The sequence below is a fragment of the Panulirus ornatus genome, chromosome 20 (assembly GCF_036320965.1).
Source record: "Panulirus ornatus isolate Po-2019 chromosome 20, ASM3632096v1, whole genome shotgun sequence".
NCBI lineage: Eukaryota > Metazoa > Arthropoda > Malacostraca > Decapoda > Palinuridae > Panulirus > Panulirus ornatus.
Genome location: NC_092243.1, coordinates 21931053 through 21955421, shown reverse-complemented (window position 1 = coordinate 21955421; position 24369 = coordinate 21931053). Strand labels below are relative to the sequence as shown.

Below are 24369 nucleotides of genomic sequence, written 5' to 3'. Positions count from 1 at the left end.
ATGAAGGGAACAAGGAACAACTCCAAGCTGTCACAACCATTGGTGTTAGAAATGCACTACGACCTCATCTGGTAAGAAGAAAAATATAACTAATACAAGTACAAAAGCATACAGTATGAACCAATTCGCACTCCATCATGATTTTTTTTTGCAAAGTGGCGCCCTAAAGAATTCTGAATGATTACTAAGTAAGCGTTATTACTAAAATATGTATCGAATTTTGCTAAAAAAAAATTTCTGTTATTGTACAGGCCACGACCAAGCAACATCGAAGTATTAAAGCAGAATGTTCTGATGTCAGCGTCAATGTCTTCAAGACCGTTCAGGCAGCATACCTTCGTTGGTTACAGAAGTGATACGAAGTTGATATCCGACAATTCAAATACTGATTAAGATTTCTCCAATGTGATATCATGATCCGTCTGGGGCGCGACTTCTGGGTCACGCTGTATTACGTTCGGTCGTCAAGGCTTCTGCTGCAAGTGAATCAGCTCCATTTGTCAATATGTTCCAAATAATACAAGGATTTGCTAGATAATAAAGCTTCCAGCCAATACCATCTTTTTCCTATTTTTTGATTTTTCAGTTAAGTCCACTTTTTTTATCCTTCTCGTTTACTGTTCAAAAGATTAATGCATTCCCTGGTCTTGCACCGCCTACAACAACAGAGTTTGTTGACACACTTGCCGATAAAGAGCCCAAATGAAACTTTAAAGCAGCTGAAAATATCTAAGTCCTCAATCAGTACAACAAGTTATTCCTGGTACCACACTGGCAGAGCGCAAGAGCCGTCTTGATAGTATATGAAATTAGAATATCTAGTTGTAACAACGAAGGTGAATACATCCTAATGTTGAGTAATGGAAGGTACTGTATCTTACAGGTTTTTCTATGTTTTTCAAGAGTACAGTGCTATAAACAAAAGATTTTAATTCAGTTTGTTTTACAGCGCTGAAAAGATATTTCACATGTAAGGTTATACACGCTATACACAAAGTGAAGTGGAGGCAAGAAGGATTTATTCTTGTTCCCTCCACTTCTGACACATATTTCCTCTTTGTCAACCTCTCCTTATTCATCCTCTCCATATGTCAGGGCAATTTCAGTACACCCTCCTCATCTCTCTTATATAATTTTTTTTTTTTTTTACTATCACACTTCTCTCTTACCCTTTCATTACTTGCTTGATCAAAGCACTTCACACCACGTATTGTCCTCAAACACTTCTTTCCCAACACATCCATCCCCCTGCACACAGCCTTATCTATAACCTATGCCTCGCATCCATATGATATTGTTGGAGCTACCATCCTTTAAACATGCCTATTTCTATCCTCCCAGATAACGTTCTCTCTTTCTACATTTTCTTAAGCGATCTCAGAGCCTTCGCCCCCTTCCCAACCCTATGACTCACTGAAGCTTCTATGGTTCCATTCGCTGCCATGTACCCTCCTAGGTATCTAAAACACTTCACTTTCTCCATCTTTTCCATTCAAACTCACCTCACAACGAACCTGCCACTCAACTCTGACAAACCTAATGACCTTGGTTTTAGTCACATTCACTTTCAACTTCCTCCTTTCACACACTCTTCCGAATTCAATTACAAACTTCTGAAGTTTCTCCCCTATATCTACAACCAATGCTGTTTCATCAGCAACCAACAACTGGCTCACTTAAGTCCTTATTTCCTCTACTCGACCCTGTTTCCAGGACACTCCACCCCATCCATAAACAAATGAAACAACCATGGTGACATTACACACCCATGCCGCAGACCGACATTCACGTAAAAAGTACTCTCTCTTCCTAATCATACACGTGTTTTACATCCTTCATAAAAAAATTCTCACTGCATCTAGCAGCTTTTTTTTCTATACTGGATATTGGTAAGACTTTCCACAAGGCATCTCTATCAACTCTATCATATGCTTTCTTATCATATAGATTCATCTCTTTCTCCATGTATTTCCCACACACGTTCATTAAAGCAAATCACCTGATCCACATTTCCTCTACCACTTCAGAGAGCACACAGCCCCTGCCTAGGTTGATGCGCTATGCCTCCAACCTTTCATCAACCCCTCGCCATACAGCTTACTACGTACACTCAAAAGACTTATGCTTCTGTAGTTTGAACACTCACCTTTATCCCCTTTGCCTTATGCAGTGGCACTGCGCATGCATTCCTTCAATCCTCAGACACCTCACCATGATCCATACATACACTGAAAATACCAAGTAATAGATCAGTAAAATAGTTATCCCTTTTTCTTAAAAAAAAAAAGAAATCAACTGCACTACCATCCACTCCAGCCGACTTGTTACATAAAGCTTTCATCACCAAACCCCTCTCCATGACTCTCACTTCGCACACCACCCCGACCCAAACGCCCTATATCTACCATCCTGTCATCAAATACATTCAACAGTTCTTCACAATACTCACTCTATCGTCTCGTCACTTCATCACTACCATCAGAACTTCCCCTTTTACCCCTTTCACTGATGTTGCTATTTAGTCTTTTTTTTTTTACATTATCTATCTCCTTCCAAAGCATCTCTTTATCCTACCTAAGTAAAAGTTTATGATACTCTCTCACCCCCAACGCTCATTTGCCCTCTTTTTGAACCCGCGCAGCTTCCTCTTGACCTCCTGATGCTTTCTCTTATACATCTAATCATAAGCACTCTTTCCCTGTAAGTACTCCCCAAACGCCGCTATTTTTTTCTTTCACTAGCAACTTTACTTCTTCACCCAAACACTCACTACTTTATCTAATCTGCCCACCTCCCACCTTTCGCATGTCACACGCATCTTTTGCACATGCGAATACTGCTTCCCTAAATCCTCATATTCCTCATCAACTCTCCTCACTTCATCTAATGTCTTGAAGACATTGACACAGACATCATAACATTCTGCTTTAATACTTCGATGTTGCTTGGTCGTGGCCTGTACAATAACAGAAATTTTTTTTTAGCAAAATTCGATACATATTTTAGTAATAACGCTTACTTAGTAATCATTCAGAATTCTTTAGGGCGCCACTTTGCAAAAAAAAATCATGATGGAGTGCGAATTGGTTCATACTGTATGCTTTTGTACTTGTATTAGTTATATTTTTCTTCTTACCAGATGAGGTCGTAGTGCATTTCTAACACCAATGGTTGTGACAGCTTGGAGTTGTTCCTTGTTCCCTTCATTGTTGTGATAGCTCCAGTCGAGTCGTATCCCGTGACGTCATAGGTAGACAAGTTCCATGTGATGATTTGTGAAGCCTTGACATCAATTTCTTATATTATTCAAGACTGATGAGGCCTGTGAGAGTTTGCTGCATATAAGAAGAATAAGAAGAATGCATTAGATGACGCTAGAATAGAATTTGATTAAGAAATTTATTGTCATTATCATCATTAGTGCTAAAGTTTCCGTCAGAAAAGGCCCGCTCCACATCCCTGGGAGGGAGAGCAGACACATTGCTATACCAATACTAACTTAACACTGTCATCATCATCAGTACCACAGCTCTCACCAGAGTCACTCTCACCGTGCCTCTTACAACTACATTTCTCTCCCTCTCTGAGATATCCATGTCTTCCTATTCCTAAGACACTAATTCATGAGCTTCTAATGTTTTCCGTTATCACAAACTGCTTCGTTAGGAGCCAGTGGTCTGTTGCAGTTTGCATTCCTTTCGTGTTATTTGTATCATATGTGGTATTTGAAATAGCTAGAGATGCAGGTAGGACAGACGCACGCTTAAGTGAACTGAGATATATATATAGAGGGAGAGATTTAGAGATTTAGAGATTTAGAGATTTAGAGAGAGAGAGAGAGAGAGAGAGAGAGAGAGAGAGAGAGAGAGAGAGAGAGAGAGAGAGAGAGAGAGAGAGAGAGAGAGAGAGAGAGAGAGAGAGAGAGAGAGAGAGAGAGAGAGAGATACAAACCACAAGATAGACGAAGCTAAGCGTCCAGTGAGAGGGTCGAGTCATCACCAGAAACCCACCAGAACACAAGGTCAGTCAGGAACATCAGCAAGCCCGCTACCATTCCTGGAAGGGGAGACTAGACACACACACATGTAGGTTGCTGCTGGAACAATTCTATGGAATAAAGAATATCATCATCTTATTAACTATTACTCTTACTTAAGCTACCACCTCCATCAACCATGGTACTACTATAATACCTTCTTCCTTCCTACCACTTTCATCCCTCCTGCCGCTCCAAACATCAAATGTATAATCCTTAATTCTATACCTTTAAGCTTGGCATAAAAATCCTTCAGAGGTGATTCCTTTTACGTTATCAGTTTGTTTGTGTCACATATCTGATCAATGAATCTGGAAAGACTACTGATTAATAAGTGTAATTATAGCATAATAATCCAACATGACCCAGTCAGCACTAGTGAAAGTAAAAGAGTCTTGATTTAAGGCTTCCTTTCCAAGAAGAACAAGCTTAAGTCGTGAAATATGGCTGACTGGAGCCCCAATGACATCAAGGAATCTGACTTAACCATACATATCTCCTGCAAGCAACAAGAATGGACCAGACGAGTCCTCAATGTACAGAGGTGATATGCCCTCCCTCTGTGTAGAGGTTAGAGACACTGGCTGGTGTTGGTGATCTCATCGTCGATCCACTTGCTAAAGATACCGGATTCTTTAGCGATGTTGATGCTGCAAGCAGACCACAGTGTTCTGTTGCATTAGAAGTGTTCCTTAGATGTCCCAGGAAGTACTCACAACAGAGATAAACATATTCAGTGTCAATATATTCTTAATCATTGAACGTTTTCTCTGTTGTATAGAGTGAATCAGGTACATAAAACATCATGAATCAGTCATGATATTAAAGAAGTTTGGCTCTTCTAGACCTCCTTCAATAGAAATCTACCTAACCTTCAGTCTTTACGTGTGTTGCAACCATTTCTTTTACAATTTCTTTTTAGTCAGAGCTGAATATTGTTAGATCAAAGAGTAATGTCACAGAGGTATCTTGCATCATATCTCGAATGAAGCTCAAAAATTGGTCATGTAAATTAGAATCTCATACATGATTCGATCTGGCGAGGTAGGTCGACTTGGTAGTGAAGGCCAAGGCTAACATGGCATTGCTGTAGACATTTTCCCGGCTAATATACAGATAACAACTGCCAGTTGTGGTGTAAAATATTGTTTCTTAATACAAGAGGTGAAAAAAAGGGCAAATGAGAGTAGGGGTGAGAGAGTATCATTAAATTTTAGGGAGAATAAAAAGATGTTCTGGAAGGAGGTAAATAAAGTGCGTGAGACAAGGGATCAAATGGGAACTTCAGTGAAGGGCGCAAATGGGGAGGTGATAACAAGTAGTGGTGATGTGAGAAGGAGATGGAGTGAGTATTTTGAAGGTTTGTTGAATGTGTTTGATGATAGAGTGGCAGATATAGGGTGTTTTGGTCGAGGTGGTGTGCAAAGTGAGAGGGTTAGGGAAAATGATTTGGTAAAAAGAGAAGAGGTAGTGAAAGCTTTGCGGAATATGAAAGCCGGCAAGGCAGCAGGTTTGGATGGTATTGCAGTGGAATTTATTAAAAAAGGGGGTAACTGTATTGTTGACTGGTTGGTAAGGTTATGTAATGTATGTATGACTCATGGTGAGGTGCCTGAGGATTGGCGGAATGCGTGCATAGTGCCATTGTACAAAGGCAAAGGGGATAAGAGTGAGTGCTCAAATTACAGAGGTATAAGTTTGTTGAGTATTCCTGGTAAATTATATGGGAGGGTATTGATTGAGAGGGTGAAGGCATGTACAGAGCATCAGATTGGGGAAGAGCAGTGTGGTTTCAGAAGTGGTAGAGGATGTGTATATCAGGTGTTTGCTTTGAAGAATGTATGTGAGAAATACTTAGAAAAGCAAATGGATTTGTATGTAGCATTTATGGATCTGGAGAAGGCATATGATAGAGTTGATAGAGATGCTCTGTGGAAGGTATTAAGAATATATGGTGTGGGAGGAAAGTTGTTAGAAGCAGTGAAAAGTTTTTATCGAGGATGTAAGGCATGTGTACGTGTAGGAAGAGAGGAAAGTGATTGGTTCTCAGTGAATGTAGGTTTGCGGCAGAGGTGTGTGATGTCTCCATGGTTGTTTAATTTGTTTATGGATGGGGTTGTTAGGGAGGTAAATGCAAGAGTTTTGGAAAGAGGGGCAAGTATGAAGTCAGTTGGGGATGAGAGAGCTTGGGAAGTGAGTCAGTTGTTGTTCGCTGATGATACAGCGCTGGTGGCTGATTCATGTGAGAAACTGCAGAAGCTGGTGACTGAGTTTGGCAAAGTGTGTGGAAAAAAGAAAGTTAAGAGTAAATGTGAATAAGAGCAAGGTTATTAGGTACAGTAGGGTTGAGGGTCAAGTCAATTGGGAGGTGAGTTTCAATGGAGAAAAACTGGAGGAAGTGAAGTGTTTTAGATATCTGGGAGTGGATCTGGCAGCGGAAGGAACCATGGAAGCGGAAGTGGATCATAGGGTGGGGGAGGGGGCGAAAATTCTGGGGGCCTTGAAGAATGTGTGGAAGTCGAGAACATTATATCGGAAAGCAAAAATGGGAATGTTTGAAGGAATAGTATTTCCAACAATGTTGTATGGTTGCGAGGCGTGGGCTATGGATAGAGTTCTGCGCAGGAGGATGGATGAGCTAGAAATGAGATGTTTGAGGACAATGTGTGGCGTGAGGTGGTTTGATCGAGTAAGTAACGTAAGGGTAAAAGAGATGTGTGGAAATAAAAAGAGCGTGGTTGAGAGAGCAGAAGAGGGTGTTTTGAAGTGGTTTGGGCACATGGAGAGAATGAGTGAGGAAAGATTGACCAAGAGGATATATGTGTCGGAAGTGGAGGGAACAAGGAGAAGAGGGAGACCAAATTGGAGGTGGAAAGATGGAGTGAAAAAGATTTTGTGTGATCGGGGCCTGAACATGCAGGAGGGTGAAAGGAGAGCAAGGAATAGAGTGAATTGGAGCGATGTGGTATACCGAGGTTGACGTGCTGTCAGTGGATTGAATCAAGGCATGTGAAGCGTCTGGGGTAAACCATGGAAAGCTGTGTAGGTATGTATATTTGCGTGTGTGGACGTATGTATATACATGTGTATGGGGGGGGGGCTGGGCCATTTAATTCGTCTGTTTCCTTGCGCTACCTTGCAAAAAAAAGGAAAAATATATATATATATATATATATATATATATATATATATATATATATATATATATATATATATATATATTATTTTTTTTTATTATACTTTGTCGCTGTCTCCCGCGTTTGCGAGGTAGCGCAAGGAAACAGACGAAAGAAATGGCCCAACCCCCCCCCCCCATACACATGTATATACATAAGTCCACACACGCAAATATACATACCTAAACAGCTTTCCATGGCTTACCCCAGACGCTTCACATGCCTTGATTCAATCCACTGACAGCACGTCAACCCCGGTATACCACATCGCTCCAATTCACTCTATTCCTTCCCCTCCTTTCACCCTCCTGCATGTTCAGGCCCCGATCACACAAAATCTTTTTCACTCCATCTTTCCACCTCCAATTTGGTCTCCCTCTTCTCCGTGTTCCCTCCACCTCCGAGACATATATCCTCTTGGTCAATCTTTCCTCACTCATTCTCTCCATGTGCCCAAACCACTTCAAAACACCCTCTTCTGCTCTCTCAACCACGCTCTTTTTATTTCCACACATCTCTCTTACCCTTACGTTACTCACTCGATCAAACCACCTCACACCACACATTGTCCTCAAACATCTCATTTCCAGCACATCCATCCTCCTGCGCACAACTCTATCCATAGCCCACGCCTCGCAACCATACAACATTGTTGGAACCACTATTCCTTCATACATACCCATTTTTGCTTTCCGAGATAATGTTCTCGACTTCCACACATTCTTCAAGGCCCCCAGAATTTTCGCCCCCTCCCCCACCCTATGATCCACTTCCGCTTCCATGGTTCCATCCGCTGCCAGATCCACTCCCAGATATCTAAAACACTTCACTTCCTCCAGTTTTTCTCCATTCAAACTCACCTCCCAATTGACTTGATCCTCAACCCTACTGTACCTAATAACCTTGCTCTTATTCACATTTACTCTTAACTTTCTTCTTCAACACACTTTACCAAACTCAGTCACCAGCTTCTGCAGTTTCTCACATGAATCAGCCACCAGCGCTGTATCATCAGCGAACAACAACTGACTCACTTCCCAAGCTCTCTCATCCCCAACAGACTTCATACTTGCCCCTCTTTCCAAAACTCTTGCATTTACCTCCCTAACAACCCCATCCATAAACAAATTAAACAACCATGGAAACATCACACACCCCTGCCGCAAACCTACATTCACTGAGAACCAATCACTTTCCTCTCTTCCTACACGTACACATGCCTTACATCCTCGATAAAAACTTTTCACTGGTTCTAACAACTTTCCTCCCACACCATATATTCTTAATACCTTCCACAGAGCATCTCTATCAACTCTATCATATGCCTTCTCCAGATCCATAAATGCTACATACAAATCCATATATATATATATATATATATATATATATATATATATATATATATATATATATATATATATATATATATATATATATAAATCCCTGGGGATAGGGGAGAAAGAATACTTCCCACGTATTCCCTGCGTGTCGTAGAAGGCGACTAAAAGTGGAGGGAGCGGGTGGCTGGAAATCCTTCCCTCTCGTTTTTTTTTTTTTCTTTTAATTTTCCAAAGGAAGGAGCAGAGAAGGGGGCCAGGTGAGGATTTTCCCTCTGGGGCCCTCTCCTCTGTTCTTAACGCTACCTCGCAGGTGTGGGAAATGGCGAATCGTATGAAAAAAAAAAAATATTATATATATATATATATTTATATATATATATATATATATATATATATATATATATATATATATATATATATATATATATATATATATATATATATATATATATATATATATATATATATATATATATATATATATATATATATATATATTTTTTTTTTTTTTTTTTTCTTTTCATACTAATCGCCACCTCCCGCATCAGCGAGGTAGCGTTAAGAACAGAGGATGAGGACTGGGCCCCTGAGGGAACATCCTCACCTGGCCCCCTTCTCTGTCTCTTCCTTTGGAAAAAAAAAAAAAGAAAAAAAGAGAGGGGAGGATTTCCAGCCTCCCGCTCCCTTCCCTTTTAGTCGCCTTCTACGACACGCAGGGAATACTTGGGAAGTATTCTTTCTCCCCTATCCCAAGGGATTTATATATATATATATATATATATATATATATATATATATATATATATATATATATATATATTTTTTTTTTTTTTTTCTTTTTTTTTTGCTGTGTCGCTGTCTCCCGCGTTTGCGAGGTAGCGCAAGGAAACAAACGAAAGAAATGGCCCAACCCACCACCATACACAAGTATATACATACACGTCCACACACGCAAATATACGTATCCATACATCTCAATGTACACATATATATGCACACACAAACACATACATATATACACATGCACACAACTCACACTGTCTGCCTTTATTCATTCCCATCGCCAACTCGCCACACATGAAATAACATCCCCCTCCCCCCTCATATGTGCGAGGTAGCGCTAGGAAAAGACAACAAAAGCCACATTCGTTCACACACAGTCTTTAGCTGTCTTGCGATAACGCCCGAAACCACAGCTCCCTTTCCACATCCAGGCCCCACAGAACTTTACATGGTTTAGCCCAGACGCTTCACATGCCCTGATTCAATCCATTGACAGCATGTCGACACCGGTATACCACATTGATCCAATTCACTCTATTCCTTGCCCGCCTTTCACCCTCCTGCATGTTCAGGCCCCGATCACTCTAAATCTTTTTCACTCCATCTTTCCACCTCCAATTTGGTCTCGCACTTCTCCTCGTTCCCTCCACCTCCGACACAAATATCCTCTTGGTCAATCTTTCCTCACTCATTCTCTCCATGTGCCCAAACGATTTCAAAACACCCTCTTCTGCTCTCTCAACCACGCTCTTTTTATTTCCACACATCTCTCTTACCCTTATATCACTTTCTCGATCAAATCACCTCTCACCACATATTGTCCTCAAACATCTCATTTCCAACACATCCAATCTCCTGCGCACAACTCTATCCATAGCCCACGCCTCGCAATCATACAACTTTGTTGGAACCACTATTCCGTCAAACATAGCCATTTTTGCTATGCTATATATATGTATATATATATATATATATATATATATATATATATATATATATATATATATATATATATATATATATATATATATATATATATATATATACATATATGTATATATATATATATATATATATATATATATATATATATATATATATATATATATATATATATATATATATATATATATATATATATATATATATATATATATATATATATATATATACATATATGTATATATATATATATTTCTTTTTTTTCATACTATTCGCCATTTCCCGCATTAGCGAGGTAGCGCTTAGAACAGAGGACTGGGCCTTTGAGGGAATATCGTCACCTGGCCCCCTTCTCTGTTCCTTCTTTTGGAAAAAAAAAAAAAAAAAAAAAAAAAACGAGAGGGGAGGATTTCCAGATCCCCGCTCCCTTCCCTTTTAGTCGCCTTCTACGACACGCAGGGAATACGTGGGAAGTATTCTTTCTCCCCTATCCCCAGGGATAATATATATATATATATATATATACATATATATATATATAATATTCACATGACACAACTCACACTGTCTGCCTTATTCATTCCCATCGCCAACTCGCCACACATGAAATAACATCCCTCCCCTCATAGTGCGAGGTAGCGCTAGGAAAAGACAACAAAAGCCACATTCGTTACACCAGTCTTTAGCTGTCTTGCGATAACGCCGAACACAGCTCCCTTTCCACATCCAGCCACAGAACTTTACTGGTTTAGCCAGACGCTTCACAGCCCTGATTCAATCATTGACAGCATGTCGACACGGTTACCACATTGATCCAATTCACTCTTTCCTGCCGCCTTTCACCCTCCGCATGTCAGGCCGATCATCTAATCTTTTTCACTCCATCTTTCCACCCAATTTGGTCTCCACTTCTCCTCGTTCCCTCCACCTCGACACAAATATCCCTGGTCAATCTTTCTACTATTCTTTTTATTGTGAAAAATTAAAAAAAAATATATAATATATTAACAAGATTTTTATATTCCACATCCCTTCCTTTATATATATATATATATATATATATATATATATATATATATATATATATATATATATATATATATATATATATATATATATATATATATTTTTTTTTTTTTTTTTTTTTTTTTTTTTTTATACTTTGTCGCTGTCTCCCGCGTTTGCGAGGTAGCGCAAGGAAACAGACGAAAGAAATGGCCCAACCCCCCCCCCATACACATGTACATACACACGTCCACACACGCAAATATACATACCTACACAGCTTTCCATGGTTTACCCCAGACGCTTCACATGCCTTGATTCACTCCACTGACAGCACGTCAACCCCTGTATACCACATCGCTCCAATTCACTCTATTCCTTGCCCTCCTTACACCCTCCTGCATGTTCAGGCCCCGATCACACAAAATCTTTTTCACTCCATCTTTCCACCTCCAATTTGGTCTCCCTCTTCTCCTCGTTCCCTCCACCTCCGACACATATATCCTCTTGGTCAATCTTTCCTCACTCATTCTCTCCATGTGACCAAACCATTTCAAAACACCCTCTTCTGCTCTCTCAACCACGCTCTTTTTATTTCCACACATCTCTCTTACCCTTACGTTACTTACTCGATCAAACCACCTCACACCACACATTGTCCTCAAACATCTCATTTCCAGCACATCCATCCTCCTGCGCACAACTCTATCCATAGCCCACGCCTCGCAACCATACAACATTGTTGGAACCACTATTCCTTCAAACATACCCATTTTTGCTTTCCGAGATACTGTTCTCGACTTCCACACATTTTTCAAGGCTCCCAAAATTTTCGCCCCCTCCCCCACCCTATGATCCACTTCCGCTTCCATGGTTCCATCCGCTGACAGATCCACTCCCAGATATCTAAAACACTTCACTTCCTCCAGTTTTTCTCCATTCAAACTCACCTCCCAATTGACTTGACCCTCAACCCTACTGTACCTAATAACCTTGCTCTCATTCACATTTACTCTTAACTTTCTTCTTCCACACACTTTACCAAACTCAGTCACCAGCTTCTGCAGTTTCTCACATGAATCAGCCACCAGCGCTGTATCATCAGCGAACAACAACTGACTCACTTCCCAAGCTCTCTCATCCCCAACAGACTTCATACTTGCCCCTCTTTCCAGGACTCTTGCATTTACCTCCCTAACAACCCCATCCATAAACAAATTAAACAACCATGGAGACATCACACACCCCTGCCGCAAACCTACTTTCACTGAGAACCAATCACTTTCCTCTCTTCCTACACGTACACATGCCTTACATCCTCGATAAAAACTTTTCACTGCTTCTAACAACTTGCCTCCCACACCATATATTCTTAATACCTTCCACAGAGCATCTCTATCAACTCTATCATATGCCTTCTCCAGATCCATAAATGCTACATACAAATCCATTTGCTTTTCTAAGTATTTCTCACATACATTCTTCAAAGCAAACACCTGATCCACACATCCTCTACCACTTCTGAAACCGCACTGCTCTTCCCCAATCTGATGCTCTGTACATGCCTTCACCCTCTCAATCAATACCCTCCCATATAATTTACCAGGAATACTCAACAAACTTATACCTCTGTAATTTGAGCACTCACTCTTATCCCCTTTGCCTTTGTACAATGGCACTATGCACGCATTCCGCCAATCCTCAGGCACCTCACCATGAGTCATACATACATTAAATAACCTTACCAACCAGTCAACAATACAGTCACCCCCTTTTTTAATAAATTTAATAAATATATATATATATATATATATATATATATATATATATATATATATATATATAAGTGCGTAAGACAAGGGAGCAAATGGGAAATTCAGTGAAGGGCGCAAATGGGGAGGTGATAACAAATAGTGGTGATGTGAGAAGGAGATGGAGTGAGTATTTTGAAGGTTTGTTGAATATGTTTGATGATAGAGTGGCAGATATAGGGTGTTTTGGTCGAGGTGGTGTGCAAAGTGAGAGGGTTAGGGAAAATGATTTGGTAAACAGAGAAGAGGTAGTGAAAGCTTTGCGGAAGATGAAAGCCGGCAAGGCAGCAGGTTTGGATGGTATTGCAGTGGAATTTATTAAAAAAGGGGGTGACTGTATTGTTGACTGGTTGGTAAGGTTATTTAATGTATGTATGACTCATTGTGAGGTGCCTGAGGATTTGCGGAATTCGTGCATAGTGCCATTGTACAAAGGCAAATGGGATAAGAGTGAGTGCTCAAATTACAGAGGTATAAGTTTGTTGAGTATTCCTGGTAAATTATATGGGAGGGTATTGATTGAGAGGGTGAAGGCATGTACAGAGCATCAGATTGGGTAAGAGCAGTGTGGTTTCAGAAGTGGTAGAGGATGTGTGGATCAGGTGTTTGCTTTGAAGAATGTATGTGAGAAATACTTAGAAAAACAAATGGATTTGTATGTAGCATTTATGGATCTGGAGAAGGCATATGATAAAGTTGATAGAGATGCTCTGTGGAAGGTATTAAGAATATATGGTGTGGGAGGAAAGTTGTTAGAAGCAGTGAAAAGTTTTTATCGATGATGTAAGGCATGTGTACGTGTAGGAAGAGAGGAAAGTGATTGGTTCTCAGTGAATGTAGGTTTGCGGCAGGGGTGTGTGATGTCTCCATGGTTGTTTAATTTGTTTATGGATGGGGTTGTTAGGGAGGTAAATGCAAGAGTTTTGGAAAGAGGGGCAAGTATGAAGTCTGTTGGGGATGAGAGAGCTTGGGAAGTGAGTCAGTTGTTGTTCGCTGATGATACAGCGCTGGTGGCTGATTCATGTGAGAAACTGCAGAAGCTGGTGACTGAGTTTGGTAAAGTGTGTGGAAGAAGAAAGTTAAGAGTAAATTTGAATAAGAGCAAGGTTATTAGGTACAGTAGGGTTGAGGGTCAAGTCAATTGGGAGGTGAGTTTGAATGGAGAAAAACTGGAGGAAGTGAAGTGTTTTAGATATCTGGGAGTGGATCTGGCAGCGGATGGAACCATGGAAGAGGAAGTGGATCATAGGGTGGGGGAGGGGGCGAAAATTCTGGGGGCCTTGAAGAATGTGTGGAAGTCGAGAACATTATCTCGGAAAGCAAAAATGGGTATGTTTGAAGGAATAGTGGTTCCAACAATGTTGTATGGTTGCGAGGCGTGGGCTATATATAGAGTTGTGCGCAGGAGGATGGATGTGCTAGAAATGAGATGTTTGAGGACAATGTGTGGTGTGAGGTGGTTTGATCGAGTGAGTAACGTAAGGGTAAGAGAGATGTGTGGAAATAAAAAGAGCGTGGTTGAGAGAGCAGAAGAGGGTGTTTTGAAGTGGTTTGGGTACATGGAGAGGATGAGTGAGGAAAGATTGACCAAGAGGATATATGTGTCGGAGGTGGAGGGAACAAGGAGAAGAGGGAGACCAAATTGGAGGTGGAAAGATGGAGTGAAAAAGATTTTGTGTGATCGGGGCCTGAACATGCAGGAGGGTGAAAGCAGGGCAAGGAATAGAGTGAATTGGAGCGATGTGGTATACCGGGATTGACCTGCTGTCAGTGGATTAAATCAAGGCATGTGAAGCGTCTGGGGTAAGCCATGGAAAGCTGTGTAGGTATGTATATTTGCGTGTGTGGACGTATGTATATACATGTGTATGGGGGGGGGGGGGGCGGGGCCATTTCTTTCGTCTGTTTCCTTGCGCTACCTCGCAAACGCGGGAGACAGCGACAAAGTATAATAGAAAAAAAAAATGTATATATATATATATATATATATATATATATACATATATATATATATATATATATATATATATATATATATATATATATATATATATATATATATATATATATATACATATATATATATATATATATATATATATATATATATATATATATATATATATATATATATATATATATATATATATATATATATATATATATATATATATATATATTTGTATATATATATATATGTATTTTATTGTTGACTGGTTGGTAAGGTTATTTAATGTATGTATCATTCATGGTGAGGTGCCTGAGTATTGGCGGGATGCTTGCATAGCGCCATTGTACAAAGGCAAAGGTGTTAAGAGTGAGTGCTCAAATTACAGAGGTATAAGTTTGTTGAGTATTCCTGGTAAATTATATGGGAAGGTATTGATTGAGAGGGTGAAGGTATGTACAGAGCATTAGATTGGGGAAGAGCAGTGTGGTTTCAGAAGTTGTAGAGGATGTGTTGATCAGGTGTTTGCTTTGATGAATGTATGTGAGAAATACTTAGAAAAACAAATGAATTTGTATGTAGCATTTATGGATCTGGAGAAGGCATATGATAGAGTTGTTAGAGATGCTCTGTGGAAGGTACTAAGAATATATGTCGTGTGAGGCAAGTTGGTAGAAGCAGTGAAAAGTTTTTGTCGAGGATGTAAGGCATGTGTACGAGTATGAAGAGAGGAAAGTGATTGGTTCTCAGTGAATGTAGGTTTGCGGCAGGGGTGTGTGAATTCTACATGGTTGTTTATCTTGTTTATGTATGGGGTTGTTAGGGAGGTGAATGCAAAAGTATTGGAAAGAGGGGCATGTACGCAGTCTGCTGTGGATGAAAGAGCTTGGGAAGTGAGTCAGTTGTTGTTCGCTGATGATACAGCTCGGGTGGCTGATTCATGTGAGAAACTGCAGAAGCTGGTTACTGAGTTTGGTAAAGTATATGAAAGTAGAAAGTCAATAGTAAATGTGAATAAGAGCAAGTTTATTAGGTACAGTACGGTTGAGGGTCAAGTCAATTGTGAGGTAAGTTTGAATGTAGAAAAACTGGAGGTAAAGTGTTTTAGATATCTGGGAGTGAATCTGGCCGCGGATGGAACCATGGAAGCGGCAGTGAATCATAGGGTGGGGGAATAGGCGAAAATCCTGGGAGCCTTGAAGAATGTGTGGAAGTCGAGAACATTATCTCCGAAAGCGAAAATGGGTATGTTTGAAGGAATAGTGGTTCCAACAATGTTGTATGGTTACGAGGCGTGGGCTATGGATAGAGTTGTGCGCAGGAGGGTGGATGTCCTGGAAATGAGATGTTTCAGGACATTATGTGGTGTGAGGTGGTTTGATCGAGTAAGTAATGTAAGGGTAAGAGAGATGTGTGGAAATAAAAAGAGCGTGGTTGAGAGAGCAGAAGAGGGTGTTTTGAAATGGTTTGATCACATGGAGAGAATGAGTGAGGAAAGATTGACCAAGAAAATATATGTGTCGGAGGTGGAGGGAACGAGGAGAAGTGGCAGACCAAACTGGAGGTGGAAAGATGGAGTGAAAAAGATTTTGAGCGATCGGGGCCTGAACATGCAGGAGGGTGAAAGGCGGGCAAGGAATAGAGTGAATTCGATCGATGCGTATACCGGGGTAGACGTGCTGTCAATGGATTGAATCAGGGCATGTGAAGCGTCTGGGGTAAACCATGGAAAGTTGTGTGGGGCCTGGATGTGGAAAGGGAGCTGTGGGGTCGAGCATTATTACATGACAGCTAGAGACTGAGTGTGAACGATTGGGGCCTTTGTTGTCTTTTCCTATCGCTACCTCGCACATATGAGGGGGAGGGGGATGTTATTCCATGTGTGGCGAGGTGGCAATGGGAATGAATAAAGGCAGTGTGAATTGTGTGCATGTGTATATATGTATGTGTCTGTGTGTGTATATATATGTGTACATTGAGACGTATGGGTATGTATAATTGCGTGTGTGGACGTGTATGTATATACATGTGTATGGGGGTGGGTTTGGCCATTTCTTTCGTCTGTTTCCTTGCGCTACCTCGGAAAAGCGGGAGACAGCGACAGAGCAAAATAAATAAATAAATAAATATATATATATATATATATATATATATATATATATATATATATATATATATATATATATATATATATATATATATATATATATATATATATATATATATATATATATATATATATATATTCTGGTCGAAGGACTGTTAATTAATAATTGATATTCTTTTACAAGAGACGAGATGTCGAACTTTGCTTTGCCCAGTGCTCCCTCACAGTGACATTTGCTGTTGATGCTATTAAATAAAGGTTTTGGGTACAGTAGTTCCTGACAATGTATTATGTGAAGATCTGAGGCAACAAGGTCAACAAAATAGAAATTTGCCTTTCAATGGTTTCCTTAGCAAAATGTATTTCAAGTCCTATACTAATGATTCGAAGAAGAAATTGGTTCTATTAGCTGTATTTCAAGATTTACACTGAACTCTAACGTTGGGAATTTGGCAAATATCTCTTTAGTGGAAGGTTCACCCAGCATCGTATATATTCTAGCGAGAAATGATGTGGCTACGATGTACCTGAAATCCCAAGACATAGCCATTTTCATGTTCATTCTGTCACAGATGACAGCAAACTCCCTGATGGCGATACGTTCTCTCTCCTCCCAGCAGTCCCTTGCTGTGCCGGCGGAGTTCTTAAACACCTTTTGCCTCACTTCGTCAGTGGCCTCATGGGAGAAAAATGAGGTAAATGAGACAGACAACTTAGAGAGTAATTAATACTCAGTGATTATTCTAACTTGATAGCCACATATGAAGGTCTGTTATAACATGAAGTGTAAGGAACTGATGTAAGTTGGCCTCTGGTTTGTTAACTTGTGCATAATTAACAATTATGTGTCTACTGGTGGAGGTGGTTCTACACACTCGTGAGTCTTCATCTTACTCTCAAGAAACTTTTCAAATCTTTGTATCCTGTCAGCATAGATAATAAAATCACTTTCTATATTTCATTCATCAGGTCCTCTGATAGTTTAAAAGATGATTCTTTGCATATTTTCTAACGTATTTTCTTTGCTTGATTTTGTTGTATAGCCTCATGGTTAATCTTTATTTGCATGCTTGGGGAACTGTTCATTGTTGACATCAACTAACATGTCAAAGAACTTGATGGTTGTGAAGTGTCACCCCTCACTATTGTCACCTTCGTGGTGGCAAAGTTTATAGTCTCTGGCCATAACCATGTATGTGTGATTACTAAATGTGAAGACGATTTGGGTACTATTGGGAGAAAGTTTTACACTAATGTTGCCCTGTCTCTTGTACTTATGTTTACGTACATTTTTCCTCTTACGTGTACACACATCACACACACACACACACACACACACACACACACACACACACACACACACGCACACACACACACACACACACACACACACACACACAAGCAAACACACACACTATTCTTAGGCAGGTACTCATTTATCAACTAACGGCGATTGGAGGATGAATATCCGGGATTAGCAGTGGGACGAATACCTCGACCCAGAGCGAGTCGGTAATGACACTTGGTCAGTAACGTTAGACTCTACACCAGAGTGTTTGTATGTATGTATGTATGTATATGTATATGTATGTGTTACTGTGGAATTACCTAATTGTCCTGCACTGGGAGGGGGTTTTACACTCGTAGGGCAATATTACTTAAACACTCTTTACTGTCATTCAGCCCTTTGAATTTCTGTTTGCTCTCCATATTCACTAGAACACTTTTCTTTTTTTTCAGTCCATTTCTCCATCTCTCTTATACTATAAAAGTATTTTTTACATCTTTTGTGACAAGTTCCTTGCTTAATATTATGATATATCCTCTGGTATTTCTATTTCTATACCGTTCGGGGAACTGTTTACTATATATATCATCAATCCGGGTAAAAACTTAATTTTTGTGATCATGTCACTACTCGCTCATCTCTCATCCATGGTGCGGAAATTTGTAGTCCTAGCATTATGCAGAATATGAACAGCTTACTAATCATATCCTAATCCATACATTTGAAAGCTACTGAATCATTTCCCGGAAACAGTCTGTCTCTCTTACAAATCATCTGATGTAGGACTCTGGTGACAGGGATGATTTCACTGTCAAACACCTATCACACACGCAATCCTAAAGCTTATATCTCGCCAGCTGATAATCGTTCTGAGGTTTTCATTCACTTTGTCCCATTCTCATTACGTTTGCTCGGGTTGACTTTTCTTAGCTACGTCTAAGACGAACTTTGGAGTCTGTTTAGGTCCATTTGAAATTTCAAGGAATCTTGCTCATTTGTCATTTTTCTCTTTACCTTTGCATTATCTACAGATGTATTGAGGTAGGAGTCAACACTTTCTTGCTAGTCAATCATACAGAGTAAGAATAGTAACGGTCCCAGGGATGCAGTGATGGCATGTGCAAGAGATGCATGTGGCACGCGAAAGGTGGGAGATGGGCAGATTAGAAATGTTAGTGAATGGTAGGATGAAGAAGTAAAGTTGGTAGTGAAAGAGAAAATAGAGGTTTTGAACGGTACTTACAAGGAAGGAGTGTAAATGACTGGAAAATGTATAAGAGAAGCGACACCAGGTCAAGGGGAAGGTGCAGGGGTTGAAAAAGAGGGCAAATGAGAGCTGGGGTGAGGGAGTATCATCAATGGGAACATTGGTAAAGGGGCAAAAGGGGAAGTGATAGCAGGAGATGAAGTGGAGATAGAATGAACATTTAGAATGATTGTTCGATGTATTTGATGACAGAATGGCAGATGTAGGGTGTTTTGGTCGGGGTAGTATGAGAAGTGAGAGAGTCATGGAGAGTGGTTTTGCGAAGAGAGAAGAGATGGTGAAAGCCTTGCGGGAGGTGAAATCCGGCAAGGCACCGAGAATGGATGGTATTGTAGTTGAATTTATCAAGAAAGCGGGTGACTGTATTACTGACTAGTTGGTGAGGATATTCAGTGTATATATGGATCAAGGTAAAAATCCTGAGGATTAGCTTATGCATATATATTGTCACTGTGTAAAAAGAAAGGGGATAAAAGTGTTCGTTCAAACTACTGAATCATAAGATTATTTAGTGAATTTTTAAGCTGTATAGGAGTCATGTACAGAACATCAGACTGGAGAGAGGCATTGTGGTTTCAGAAATGTTAGAGGATGTCTGGATCAGATGTTTTCTTTGAAAAATGTGTGTGAGAAATACTTAGAAAGATTGGTGGATTTGCATGTGTCATTTGTGGATCAGGAGGATGCATATGATAAGATTGATAGAGATGCTTTGTGGAAGGTCTTAAGAATATATGGTGTGAAACATAAGCTGCTGGAAGCACTAATAAGATTTTATTAAGTGTAAAATGAGTGTGTACGAGCTGGAGGAGAGGAGAGTGATTGGTTCCCAGTGAGAGTCGGTCTGTGGTAAGAGTGTTTGATGTCACCATGTTGTTTAATTTTTTTATGTATGATTTGGTGAGAGAGGTAAATACAAGATTTGGATAGAGGGATGAGTATGTAGTCTGTGGGGGATGAGAGGGCCTGGGAAGTAGTCAATTGTTGCTCGCAGATGATACAGCACCGATGGTTGATTCGAGTGAGAAACTGCAGAAGTTGGTGACTGAGTTTGGAAGAATGTGTGAAACGAGAAACTTGCCAAAGATTGCGAGTAAAAACAAGATTAAGGGACAAGTTAGTTGGGGTGTAAGTTTGAATAGAGAAAAACTGGAGAAAGTGAAGTGTTTTAGATATATGGAAGTAGACTTGGCAGCGAATACAACCATGGAAGTGGAAGTGAGTCATAGGGAGGGAAAGGATTTTGGAAGCAAAGTAGGACATGTGGAAAGAGAGAACATTATCTTGGAGAGTAAAAATGTGTATGTTTGAAGGAACAGTAGTTCCAACAATATCATATGGTTGCGAGGTATGGGCTATAGATAGGGCTGTACGGAGAAAGGTGGATGTGTAGAAAAGGAAACGTCTGGGGACAATATGTAGCGTGAGGTGGTTTGACCGAGTAAGTAGTGAAAGGGTAAGGGAGATGTATGGGAACAAAAAGAGTGGTTGAGAGAGCAGAAGGGGGTGTCTTGAAATGGTTTGGACATATGGAGAGAATGAGTGAGGAAAGGTTGACGTAGAGGACGTATGTGTCAGAAGTGGAGGGAACAAGAAGCGGGAGACCAAATTGAAGATGGAAGGATTGAGTGAAAATGATTTTCGAATTTCATTGGAATTTATTCCTAGTTAATGGAGCTTTGTTTTCAGATGATACTAGATCGTGTCTTCCATTCAAAAAAATATGGGATACCCCAGATTTCTTCCATTTTTAACGATTATACATTATGCTGATTCGCCAAAGACTTTTCTTTTTGTATAGGTTACTAAATTTGCACAAGATTATATCAAGTTTTGTAAAGATATTAGATTCATTTAGCTAAAGCAGAACAAACAATATGCTTACCACTTCAAACACGCCTTTTAGCATAATTTATCTTCATAAACAACACTCTTTGCAGAAGATCTGTTATTCAAGAATGAATTACTCATGTATAAAGACTTTCATATAAAGGTAACTTAGTCTTGTACAAATTTCATTATTTTGTAAGGTAAGAACTAGGAAAATATATACTGTGAGCTACAGTTTGTTTTATGTTGATAAGAAAATTCATAAAGCGTTTACGCCTTACCTTGAGGTACTGATACATCATAGAAGCAACCTCAAACCACCAGGGAAGGTCCGACTGGGCCACCAGGTCTTCCATGGAGTCTATGGGGATGGTGACCCGAGGTACCGTGAGCATGGCTGTGAGGATACCACTGTAGGAGGACATGAACACAAAGGACGCCAGGAGCCACGTGACCACTAGGAAGCGGCCTCCGTCCTTTCTGGGCAGCCACTCACAGCCTGTGGCAGGGATGGAGAAAGGATTAATATAGGTATGGGAACTTCCATGTAAGAGGAGAAGATTCCTGTGGACACGAAGAATCACGGGATTATGATAATGTGTCCTTCCCCATCTGTTATTACCCCTCAGCAGCCATTCACAGCTACTGGGAAAATTGTTTTGCCTTACATCTGATGTTACTCACATCCTTAATGAATTCTGCAGCTAGAAAGTCAAAAGGAGGCTTTATTTTCAAAATTCATTTGTTAAAGATTACTGAAACTGTCTTCGCATAACTATATTTCCAGCTGTATGGGTATCATAATGTACACTTGTTCATAGGTAGAGAGTTGAATGTATTACCTCGTACTGCACTCTTGACTAACAACCCTGGTCTGCCAATATCTACTTCATACTTACTCTCTTGTGAGAGGGTTTGAATTGCCTACATGGTAGCCTTGGAGTGAATGTCCTGTATGGTGAGGCTGTAAATCTCGTTCTCCATCCATCCAAGGAAGGTCATGGCCAAAATCACACTCACAAGACTCACCAGCGTCAGTAGCCAAACCTACAAAACACAAGTATTGATCAATGATTTTGAGGTAACTGTGAGCAATTGGTCAAAATTCTTATTGTGTTTGAATATCATCCATTTGACGTTTGTGGTGAGCCCGCCGTAATGATGAAAATACATATCCAGTTTTTATCATTATTCAAGTATAATCCTCTGAATGACTAGGTAGTGTCATTTTTGATGAGTGTACCATCCCTTCCCTATCGAATATGTTGATTACATTAAGTACTTATATCATTGCCAGTCCTATACTGTAGACCTCCAGATCCAGCCAACTTACCTCCATAGCGAAGTGTTTTAGAATTCCACTGATGTCGTTCTGTAGGGTCGGTCTGATCATGAGGATGGCCAAGTCATCGGTGACGATGGGATCAGAGAAGTCGCATATTGTCTCCCTCTGGTGCGACATCGAGGAAGGACCGAGAACTATTTCCACCTCCTGTGTAGCAGGAATGTGGAATGACGGAACCAGTGCATCAGTAATGTTAAAATCGTTACCAATTCTTATGATTGTGTTCGATGCACTAATTTTATGAATTTCATGCATCGATGATATCTGGAAATATTCCAAGGAAGAGACTGCTATTCCTTTTCGAATCAACGCTTGTGATTTCATCTCACAGATTCTACTTAGAAAATAAGCACTGTCGTGTATATATCTTCATACATGCGGTCCACTGAGTTAACATTGGATTAAATCTAAAGATGTAAAGCCAGTTGTTCTAAAATTGATCTAAGGGAGCAGAACCATTACAGTCTAAGCCTGTCATGGTGTATATGGTAATTCAAGATAGAACTTTTTAATGTCTGTTTCTAGTTTGACTGTGGTCATGTAGAGAATGTATGGTCTGTTCAGGAATTTGCCCCCCCTGAACCACATATTTGAACCTGATGTGAGGATTTATCTGTCAGAATTTAACTCATGGGTTACCTTACATATCTAATTATGCTCACTGGTCATTCATAACCGACCACAAACAGCCCAACAGTCTGGATATATATGATGAGAGCTGTCAGTCGGGATCCTCGCCACACTCACCTTTCTCTGAAGCATCCCCAGCATGCCAGTCCAGGTGCCGTTGGGTTGAGGGGCGCCCCACAGATTGTCTGGCGACTGAACCACCTCGTACCTGTAAAGACAAGATCAGTACAGAATAGTTCTCCTTATGTTTGTTTTGTCTGGTTGTGTTGTCGGTTAACCCTTTCCTCTTTTTTTGTCTTTGTTCACCAATTCTTTTATTCTTACTGCAATCGTCCTCATTTTTCTCATCTTCCTTGCTCCCTTCGTCTCTTTGCATTTGTATACAGAACTGTCACTTCGTAAGTGTCGGCCCATCTTTAAAACCATAACCTCCATGTCATCACGATTTGTTTTTAAGCTTGTTTGTACAAGTTTTTTTTTTTAAACAAAAGCGGGAAACCAATCGTTACAGTGCTACAGTGGAGACCACTGAACCTAATCTTATAAGCTCCAAGAGGTACGTCATAATTGACTTAAAAAAGAAGAAAAACAATGTTACGTATGACATTAGGGTCTCATGTTATGGAATACTCTATCATGTAGTACTGTACACGTCTTGTGGTTTTTTTCATGCTTTGTTACGTACTCGAAGTTCACCTTGTCAGCTAAGATGTCGAGAAGGTTAGCCATAGGTCCCAGCACCTTGACAGTCTCGTCTTCCTAGACGTCAACCTCGATCCATGGTATCTATTGCAAGAGAGCGCGTATGAGCACTTAGGACGAGACTGCCCAAAGGCAGAACTCTCCCGTATCTCCCTAGTT

At 40.1% G+C, this 24369-nt stretch overlaps 1 pseudogene; it reads right to left on the bottom strand.

The window, feature by feature from the left end:
* Positions 1-4518: 4518 nt before the first annotated feature.
* On the bottom strand, positions 4519-24288 carry LOC139755726 (glutamate receptor 2-like; annotated as a pseudogene).
* Positions 24289-24369: the final 81 nt, after the last annotated feature.